The sequence below is a fragment of the Tupaia chinensis genome, unplaced genomic scaffold (assembly GCF_000334495.1).
Source record: "Tupaia chinensis unplaced genomic scaffold, TupChi_1.0 Scaffold000086_1, whole genome shotgun sequence".
NCBI lineage: Eukaryota > Metazoa > Chordata > Mammalia > Scandentia > Tupaiidae > Tupaia > Tupaia belangeri.
Window position 1 is genome coordinate 4,145,505 of NW_006159548.1, and position 11,145 is coordinate 4,156,649.

Genomic DNA, 11,145 nt, shown 5'->3' on the forward strand with positions numbered 1-11,145 from the left:
ATCCTAAGAAATATGGACCTTTTTATGCGGATGGTTTCGAACTTTTTTTTTTTTTTTTTTTTTTTGGAGAGGTTTTTCACTATAGTGCACGTGCGCTCGCCAGACAGACAGAGAGAGACATAGAGACAGAAAGCGAGAAATCACCCCCCAGGGGGGATGGTCACGCCACAATCCCTTCTCCTCCATTCTCCTCTCGGGATCTTGGGCACGCACACACACGCACCTGGCATGAGTTTTAAGCCACCAGGTCCGGGATGCGAACTGTGGTCGACTACGTGGGAGTCCAGCGACATAGCCATTATGCTAACTGCTGGTTCCCAAGGTTTTGAACTTTCAATTGTTACTTTTTATGTTAAGTCTTATTTCTGTACATAAAAAAAATGCATGGAGAGAAAAAGTATTTTTTCAAGTTGTAAATAATTTATTTAATATTTAATGGAAGTGTATTTATTTTATAGCTCATTAAACTTTTTTTAATCAAACAGATTGAGAGTTTGAATATTAGTTTTGAGATTGTAAGACTCGAGGGTATTTTTCTGCTAACATCGGGTTGATCATTAAAATAATTTCTTCCCTGCTTTAACTGTTTTTATATTGATTTTTTAAAAATTATTCTTTCTTAGAAAGCATTTTTAATTGTAAAATTATAAACTAGAGTCACTGAGTTCTCTCAGAAACACTAGTCATATTTATAATAATAATCTCCAACTAGCCTTTCTTATTTCATAGAGGAGCTGGCCTCTCTCATTCCATGGAGGTTTTATAACAAACTCATTAATTATAAAAACATCTAGAATCAGATTTGGCACTGCCTTTCTGTTACTCTAGACCTAGTTATTAAAAACCGAACCCATTACCCATCATTATATTCACCACAGAGACAAGAATAGGTTCGAATATTACAAAAGTGGCATTTAAAGAGAGCCAGGAAGTATTTACACTTTCCCTAATGTCATGATATGAATGTATGAGGTACCTAAAACACATTTCCCCCTCCCCCATCATTATTTTCTTACAGTATTTTAAACAAATGTATATGTACATTTGTTGTGGACACTCTTTGAAGAACTTTAAGGTTATGGGATGATCAGTCTGGTGCTTGGCTGATCAGCTAAGTTATCTAAGTGCAAATCAATCAAACATTGTAATGTGGGGGGGAATATTTTAGAATAATTAACCAATAGAAAGCCTAATACCAGCAACTATTTTGTAGAATTCATTAATGAAAGGCACAGTAAGCACCAACACTTCCACCCTCTAGAACACCAATCACTAAATCCTTGTGCAGTGTGATTCTCTGAACAATTGGTTCCCAGCCTCAGGGGCATATGATTATCACCAGAAGAGTTTTAAATGTTTAAAGACCCAGAGGTTCCTCCCAGACCTTTCAATTTCAATGGACTTTTGAAATGAGCTGTTGACATCTGTATGTTTAAAAGATCCCTAGATATTTCCTATATGCAGTCAGTGTTGAGAACCTGGGGTTCACTTCTGCTTGCACATATTGCTCAGCCTCATTACCTGAGTATTTATTGCAGATGATTCAAGTATAATGGTAAGGATACAAAACAGAAAAGCCCTGACCTTGAGATATTTACCACCTAGTGCAGGAGGGGGCATGCCTTATCAATGCAGTGCAGTAACTAATTGGCTGAGGTGAGTCTTGGGATCCATGGGAGGAGCCCAGGCAGTTCTCAGCTATCCCTGAATAACCCTGAATGATCTGGGAAGGGCTTCTTGGAGAGAGGCAGTCTGATACCACCTTTTCAGGAAGAGTAGGAGGTATGGAGAGAAAATTGTTACATGCATAAGCAAAACTTCAAATTCACCAAATGCTATGACCTGAAAAGGTAAGATACGAAAAATAGTTTTCTCAAGACAAAAGGTGTGATGATGAAAGAGTCCGTAAGGAAGCTGGGATGGTGAGGCCCGGGTCAGATAGGGCCTTTCTCTTACAGGACAGGCCACGGGGAGCAATAGAAACCAGCTGACAGAAAAGTGACCAAATTTATGTTCCAGCTAAGTCATTAGGTCACTGTGTGAGGGAAGAACTTGAACCAACACCAGAAGTCAGAGGATGGGCTGTTGAAATATTCCAGGTGAAAAGTAAAGAACAACTGTAGTTGGGAGAAACCCAGCATGGATTTAATGTTTTACTTAGAGATTCAAAACTCCCAACCAAAGTGATTTGTTATGAAAACTAAACTGAGAGTAATGAGATAATGAAGAAAAGAGAAGTCTAAAATAACTCCCAGGTTCCTGGCTTCAGTGGCTAGTAACATCATAATTTAATGTAGGGAATCCGTGGAACTGACTTGTTGAATATTTTACAAGGGAAGTGTGGCTTTTCATTTATCTTTGACTGAAGACTAGCTCATCTCTATTTTGTAAAGTTACCTTTTCTAATTTATAGCAGGTTTATGAGAAAATAGGTACTAGCCTGACCAGTTAGTCAACTGAATTGACTCTGGTCCTTACCTTCTAGCTGAGATTAAGCACTGAGGGGAAAAACACCAAGTCTGCAGGTATAACCATGAGTTCAACTTTGGACCCACTGAATTTGAGATGACTGGAGGTATTCAATAGCAATTAGGTTTACAACTCTGAAGCTAGGGGAAGAATTATAGGTTGGGAGTTATAAAAATATATTTGTATTGAGTGATCATCAAATAAGTAGAATCTAGGAAAGCCACTATGAAGGTTCTAGGTACTTGTCTTCTTTCTCAGGTACTTTTCTAGCCCTTAAAATTAAAGTCTATGAAGTCATTATAGTGAAGTAAAGGGGGAAAAATGACTACCTTCATTATATGAATAATAATCTCAAGTTTATTGAGTACTTTGATAGCCCATAGATTTTTGTAAGTGCTTAACATCTAGTAACTCATCTAATCCTCACATATTCATAGAAGGTAGATACATTTTACCCATGAAAGGAGGCCCAGAGATATTGAGTGGCTTATGCCCGCCTAGCTAGGAAATGACAGTGTCAGATTCTCTGACCACAGAGCTGTTCCACATAAACTCTTCTTTCTATGCTTCTCTTAGACTCGGGGTGTTTGTTTTGGTTGAGAGAATTCTATCTGCATACCAATTTAGCATTTATAAGATATTTAAATAGCTGGTTCATATCCTTAAGACCCAAATTAAATGACGCTTTTTTAAATCTGCCAGTGCTGTCTCCACAAAATTTCCCAATCTTTACCATCTCTCATCTTTTAAAATGTGACTGATATCTTGTGGATGATGTGTACACACTGAATGATAAAAAGGAAAGAGGACATATCAGTCAAATCTTGGAGACATACAATTAATGCTGGATGTTGCTCTTTAGCCAAAATAGTGACTCCATGTACTAAAAAGGCTGTCATTTAATTTATTAGATAGCATCGACACATGTGTGTTTTGCTTAGGAGCAAGGCAATTTATGAAGTGCTAGTTGGTTTAGGTTCAAATATCAGCATTCCTTTTTAAGGACAAATTCCACTAATTTTAGGGTTGGATAAATTACACTTAGTATGCTATTTTCTTCCATTTATGTTCTCAGAAGCCAAACGTCTGGAGTCAGATTTAATTGCCGAGTGCTATCTGACAGGTTAAGTAAGGAATGTGTACTAACAGCATCTGTTGTGTCTCTAGCATCGTGGCACCTTGGGAAGGGAGCACAGTATCACAGCCAGGTCCTCCAGGGGTCCTCACCTCAGCCAGTCATCTCAAAGGACAACTGAATATTCTCCCCACTTGTCTGTGTTGCAGTTCAAGATTCAGTGCTTATTCTATAAGAGGAAAATATACTAGGTAGCTCAAGAATCATAAAATTTGTGCAGCTTATTTCAGCTTAATTATCTCTTCTTCCAAGATGCCTTTCCCCACTCTTCGACTTGCCTCCAGGCTAGGTAAAATTCCTTTGTTACAGACTTTCATGATGCTTATTCAGATTTCAAATAAACACCTATTTGTATAATTTTTTACTTCTTATCTTCTCCCACTGGCCTATAAACTCCCAAGGAAGAGATTAAGTCATTTTCACGGTTCAATACAGGGCGAATGAAGAATGAATGATCAGAGGGCATCCAATATCATTGCAGAAACTATTTTGCAACTGGAGTCGTACAGATTTGAAATGCTCTACAATGTTTTTACTCACTAGCAACAATCCTTTTATGGGGTATGGAGTGATAATAACTTCTCAGTGAACCTAATGCTCATTTATCTAAGAGCGTATAAAAATAAAAATAATGTTCAATCAATTTTTTTTGAGAGGTTTTCACTATAGGGCACGTGCGCTCGCCAGACAGACAGAGAGAGACATAGAGACAGAAAGCGAGAAATCACCCCCCAGGGGGGATGGTCACGCCGCAATCCCTTCTCCTTCATTCTCCTCTCGGAATCTTGGGCACGCACGCACACGCTCCTGGCGTGAGTTTTAAGCCACTGGGTACGGGACTTGAACCACGGTCGACTACATGGGAGTCCAGCGACATAGCCATTATACTAACTGCTGGTTCCCATGTTCAGTCAATTTTCATGGACCTCACTTGAGTGTCTCATTTAGGAGAAGTTTCTTATAGCCAAAGTTGTTTCTGAGATCAGATCCTTCTCTTGTCTTCCTCCCCTTCATTTATTCAACTAGTGTCTTTTGAGTGTTAACTGCATGAACAACACTGTGCCAGCAGAGTTGGAATGTGAAGACATAAAAGAGTCTACCTTCCAAGAGTTAGAACATGAAAAGTGATTCAAGAGGAAATTAAGGGTTCCAACGAAGTACAGATTTGGTAATAAATGGTTAGTAGGTTAGCAGTGATGAAAAAGTGGACACCATTTAGGTTGGGAAAGTTTATTTCTCTCCTAATTTTCCTTTTAAATCTTTCCTACACTTCTAGAGACACCTATGACCCTTGCATATAATTGCATCCCAGAATATATTTGCTGACTAAATTTTTATTCCCTGCAAATCAGACTCTTGACATTAGGATCTGAGATCATATAATTTATTTGGGGAAGTAAGACTAACATGCAAAAGGTAACAATACAGGATATATAGTCAAGCTAGTTATCACTCTAGGCAACTTCATGGGGGAACTCTTAGAGACAGCATAGAACCCACATCTTACAGTTAAACCACCTGAAGGATAAAGGAGCTGAAGTGTTTATCCACAATTTTTACCAATCATTACTTAAGAACTGCTCCAAACTTGGGTAGAATAATGCCCTGGAATTTCCTGCCTGCCCCGTACATGGGCAAACTGAACTCCACTGACCAGAGAAAGTCCTCAGGCAATGAGACTGGGCAGTAGGTAGGGCCAGTATGGGTAGAAACACCAATGACCTAGGGAATGTGGGTGGGGCTCAAGGAGCATCTGCTGAAGTGACTGACTTATTGCTGAACAACAACCCTTATTTCTTGGCTTCTTTGTCATTCTTTCAATGAGTAATTGAAATAATTATTTAATTCCCACTATGTACTAGGCAAGCAAAGGTTGTTGAACTGCAGCATCTCGTAAATCCTATGGAGAGAAATGGACAACCTTGACAGGGTTTTACTGTGCCACAATCCCTCTCCTCCTTCCTCACAGCCTCCTACCTGACCAGGATCGTGGGCACATGCACCACATGCCAGGTACGTTTCAGGTAGACCTAAGATCTGAACCATGGTCTTCTATGTGACTCTAGTATTGCAGGGTGGCACCCTATTATCTGTGCCACTGTGACTGGACTATCTTCTCAATAACTAATGAGTCACTCGTTAGATGGATATGACCTTTATGAGGTGTGACTAAAGTGATCCTACTGATTTTCTTCTTCTTGGAAATTAATATAATTATGGTAACTTTATACAGGTATATTCATATTAACCTCTAATCTCTCACATTAATTATTAACTTAATACATATTTATTGAGCAGCTACTATAAGCATAGTGATTCTTTAGACAGTGTAATTCAATCTGTATTCCCAATCTCTCTGGGAAGATAAAGTATGTCATAAACTGCTCTGAACATAAATGTGTGTGTGTGTGTAAGAGCGAGCGCATGCACATTGGTGGGGAAATGGCTTGAATTACAGGATTACAATATAAGACAATTAGAAAATAACTTTTAAAGAGTTTAGAAAAGTCTCTCATGTGTCTAGACACTAACATAATATGAAATACTCTGAGTTTAAAAATCTTTAGGAAAATTACAAAGCATGGCTAATTAAAATTGCTTTTACTTGTTAAAATTTGTGAGACACAGATAAGTCAGTACCTAGTAGGAAATTTGTAGATTTAAATAAATTTACTGGGAAATAAAAACTTAAAAGGAAAACAAGTTAAGCATTTAACTCAAAATTTAGAGAAAAAATGAAATAAGCCCAAGGAAAATAAGAAAGAAATATTTAAAATAAGGGTATAAATTTATAAAAAAGATAACTGAAAAAAGTCAAAAGAGTATTCTTTGGAAATATCAGTAAGAGAGGCCACTGTTAAAAGTGATCAAAATCAGGGGACCAACATTTAGTGTAATGGCTATGTTGCTGGAGTCCCGTGTAGTTGATCGCAGTTTGAGTCCTGGACCCAGTGGCCTAAACTCATGCTGGGTGCATTTCCATGTGCCCCCAAGATCCCAAGAGGAGAATGGAGGAGAAGGGATTGCTGTGTGGTCATCTCCCCTGAGGGGTGATTTCTCGCTTTCTGTCTCTATGTCTGTCTCTGTCTTTTTGGCGAGCACACACACCCTATAGCAAAAACCTCTCCAAAAAAAGAAAAAAAATAGTGATCAAAATCAGGACATAATGCAAAAAATGAAAGACAATGGGGCCAGTAGGTGGTGGACATCCACATGTCAGTGGACATCCACATGGTTGGCTGCAGTTTGAGTCCCAAACCCAATAGCTTGAAGGTCAAGCCAGGCACCTGTGTGTGCATGCCCAAAATTCTGAAAGGAGAATAGAGGAGAAGGGATTACAATGTGGCTATCCCTCCAATGGGTGATTTCTCACATTCTCTCTCTCCATCTGTCTCTCTCTGGCAAAAGCATGTATCCTATAGCAAAAATTTCTCAAAAAAAAAAAAAAAAAAGGAAAGAAAAATAACTACAGAAGCAAAAGATTTTAAAAAAATTTTTTGAGATGTTTTCACTATAGGGCGCGTGCACTCACAAGAAAGACAGAGAGACAGAAAGCAAGAAATCACCTCCCGAGGTGATGTCCACGTCACAATACCTCCAGTTTCCTCTCAGGATCTTGGGCACGCACACACACGCCCGGTGTGAGTTTAAGCCACTGGGTCTACAACTCAAACTGTGGTCGACTACATGGGAGTCCAGTGACATAGCCATTATGCCAACTGCTGGTCCCCAGAAACAACAGATTTTAAATGTTAAAAAAAAAAAAAGTATGAAGATACACAAGCATAAGAGATTTTAGTGTCTTAAGAATAAGATAATCTGGGCCAGTAGGTGATGTGGTGGGTAAATTGCTGGACTTGCGTACGGCCAACTACAATTCAAGTCCCGGACTTAAAAGCTTGCCTTCTCACTTTCCCTCTCCCTCTCTCTGTAGTTCTCTGGTGAGCTCATATTTCTATAACAAATTTAATAAAATAAATAAATAAATAAAATAATTCTAATAAAAGTGTTTAAAAATTAGTTAATTCACTATTTCTGATAAAATAAGTATTGAAGCAGGACCATCTAAGTTTTCTTTATTCAATGATCCAGTCATAGTATCCAAGATCTAGATCCTTCCACTCTTGCTGCTACTATTCTCATGATTACAAGATGGTACCAGTATGTAAACATCCCAGATGTCAAGGGTAAATTTCTACAAAAATACAAAAAAAGATGCACTAAGTATCTAATAAGAAAAATGGAAAACTTAAATATCTCAATTATCAATAAAACATTAAAAGTAATTAATTTAATCTTTCTTCCTCCCCACAAAAGAAACTAAACAGATTTGGCTCTACAGTTGTTCAGACTGTAAATAAAAAGTGAAATCTGCCTAGCTTATGTTATGAAGTGAGGTCAGTCATAATGCCAATATACATCAGGGTGGTATAAGAAAAAAATCACAGGCATATTTTGTTTATAAATAGATATGAAAATTAAAAATTATATTTAAAACATTATATTTAGAAAGTAGAGTTTTTGTCAGTAATGTAAGGACGGATGATCACTTTCAGAAAGCATATCATTGTGATACAAATAGAGTAAAAAAAGAGAAAAGATTGTCTCTCTTTTTTATTTAAAATTTACTAATGTGTGCATGCGTTTATCAGAGACAGAGAGAGAGAGAGAGAGAGAGAGAGAGAACAAAAAGAGAGAAAGCACTTCCTGTGAGGAATGGTAAGGCCGCAATCCCTTCTCCTCTATTTCTCCCTCTTAGATATTTAGTGTCTCTCTGTCTCTCTCCAATGAGTACATACACCCTATGGCAAAACCAAAAACTATACATGGATTTTAATTTTTTGACACTAAAATAAACCCATTCTTTAATTCCATCTTTTACATTAACTTTTTGAAGGTCTCTTATTTATGTATTAACAATGAATATGTAAGAATTAGTTGAAAACATTGTAGACATGCCATGGAGAGACAGTTCCTTCTTTTAGACTTGATAATTTAAAGAGGTTGATTCTTGCTTCAAATAATCTTTAGATTAAGCAAAATGCTAGTCAAAATTTCAACAGGATAGTCTCAAAAACTTCATAGAATATTTCTAAAATTTACATCTAAAAATGATAGTCCATGAAAAGTTGTCACTTTGGAAGGATTAAAAAAAAAAAAGCCAAAAAGGATTGTTGTCTTACTAAATTCCTTAAACATTATTGGTTGGAGGTTATGGATCTGTACAACTGTGTGTAGTCACATTAAAAATGAATATCCCCTACTGCCCAGACAAATATAAAATGAAGTAAACCAGAGACAATCTTGTGCAAGTATAGGCAATTAGACCCAAGCAACAACACAGAACACTCAGAGACAATTTGTTATTACATGATTAAAATTATATTAAAAACTAATAGAGAATAAAATTTATGGTTCAGCATATTTTGTAGAGAAAGGAATTTTAAAACATAGAGAAAAATAAAACAGACGACTACTTTATGCCATAGTCAAAAGTGGATTCTATTAGAATTAAATATCAAAATGTGAAACTACTTTATAAAGTTAATACAAAATAATGGAGGAAAATATACTCACAAATTGAGGATGAGGAAGAAGTTAAGCAAAGCCTCATAATTAAAAAGCATAAAGAAAACATTTGACATATGTGTACATTATGACAAAATTAGAAAGTTCTATCAAAACAAGAACATCATGGCAAGTTTGACAAAGAGTTGATGGAATGGAAGAAAAAATGTGCAGTGTCTAAAACCAAAAGGATTATGATAATCAAGGAATGACTAAAAAATCAACAAGAAAATACAGGACCTTCAACTTCAAGGGGGAAAGGATATGAGCAAGGAATTCCCAGAATTTGAAATCTAAGTGACTAATAAGCCAGTAATTAGGACTAGTGATGGCTCATGTATTACTTTGGCGAGAATCAGAAATAGCAGGTAGATATAGCCCCATGCCAGAGCACACAGAGATTGGGCTGGAGTTTAGTTCCTTCTTACATTCTTGGTTGGATACTGTTTTGTAAGTAAATAGCCTACTGCCATACAACAGACCTGCATATAGAGATGCTCAAACTTTTTGGAATCAACAGAAACACAAATCGAAAGAACAGTAAGATATCACACTGTGACTATCATATTTGCAAAATTAGAAGTAGGATAATGTTAAGTGTTGGCAGAAGCTCCTAGACATCAGGACCCTTAAACATTATTGGTTAGAGATTAGTGTGGAGCTGACCTAATGGTAGTACTTACAAATTTAAAATGAATATACCCTACTATACATTCTGTGCAATATCCCCTTGAGATATGTAGACCCACAAACAGATTTCATGAGGATGTTCATTATAACATTGTTTATTGAAGCAGGGAATTAGAGGCAATGTATTTGCCCATCACTGGATAATGTAGAATTCAAATATGTGGATGCATGCTGAGAAATGCCACACAACATAAGAATCAAAGGAGGTGTAGTCAGAATGAGGATAGTTTTTAAATGGTAAAATTTTAGAAGGTGATGCTGAATCAAACAAGAAAAATAAAACAATTCCTATGCATTTGTGTTAAATAAATACACATTTTCAAGGTCAATACATGCAAATGAACAATTATGCAATACACATAAAACATATCAGAATGGTTGTCTAATAGTGAGGGAAAAGTGACAAGAGCAGAGACATGGTGGGAAAGGTAATGAGAAGCCACTATATTAAACAATGGGAGGTCTTCCATGCAACAATATAGGTTGCATGCCACAAACAGATAAGTAAGTTTCATTCAACTTTCTGCACCATCCATCTGTATGCACACATATATATACACACATGTATATGCAGAGGAGATGTCACTGAGATGAGAGGGGACCAGTGCATAAAGAGTAGTGTGGAGGAACTGAGTAAAACAATGATGGGAGAATGTGCTTGGCCCCTTTGAGGAGTTGTGATGAGGGAGACGAAGTAAGGCCCAATCTTCCATACCACAGCAGAGAGTTTAGGTTTGTGTTTGAATGGAATACGACATTTTGGATTGGCTTAAAACTGGAAAGCCTCATGATTGGACTAACATATTGTGTTGCTATGTGAAGAATGGAGTAGAGAAGGATAGAAGGAAATAGGGAGACTAACGATGTGGCAACTCTTTAATATCCTATTTCATGGAGCCAGTAGGTGACATAGTGGTTAAAGGCACTGGACTCCCACATGGACGACCAAGGTTCAAGTTCTAGAGCTGTTGGCTTGCAGACTGCTGGGCTATCTGACAAGGATCACCATGTGGATGCTCTAATGACACCAAATGGAAAATGTGTGGCAAGTCCTTACAGGGAGTAGATTTATAGAAAGACATATGGAGGCATGTGTCCAGCTCTGCGCTCAAGTCACCATGTGGTACATACTGACTCAGTCCCCTACTACTCTACCTGGGAATAATGAGAAGGTGGATGCTTTGGCCTAGACATTGCTGATGTTGCTAGAAGACTTACAGATACTCTCAGATGTAGCAGAGCTATTCCACTGAAAGTCTAGTCCTTGAGGTCAAGACCACTTG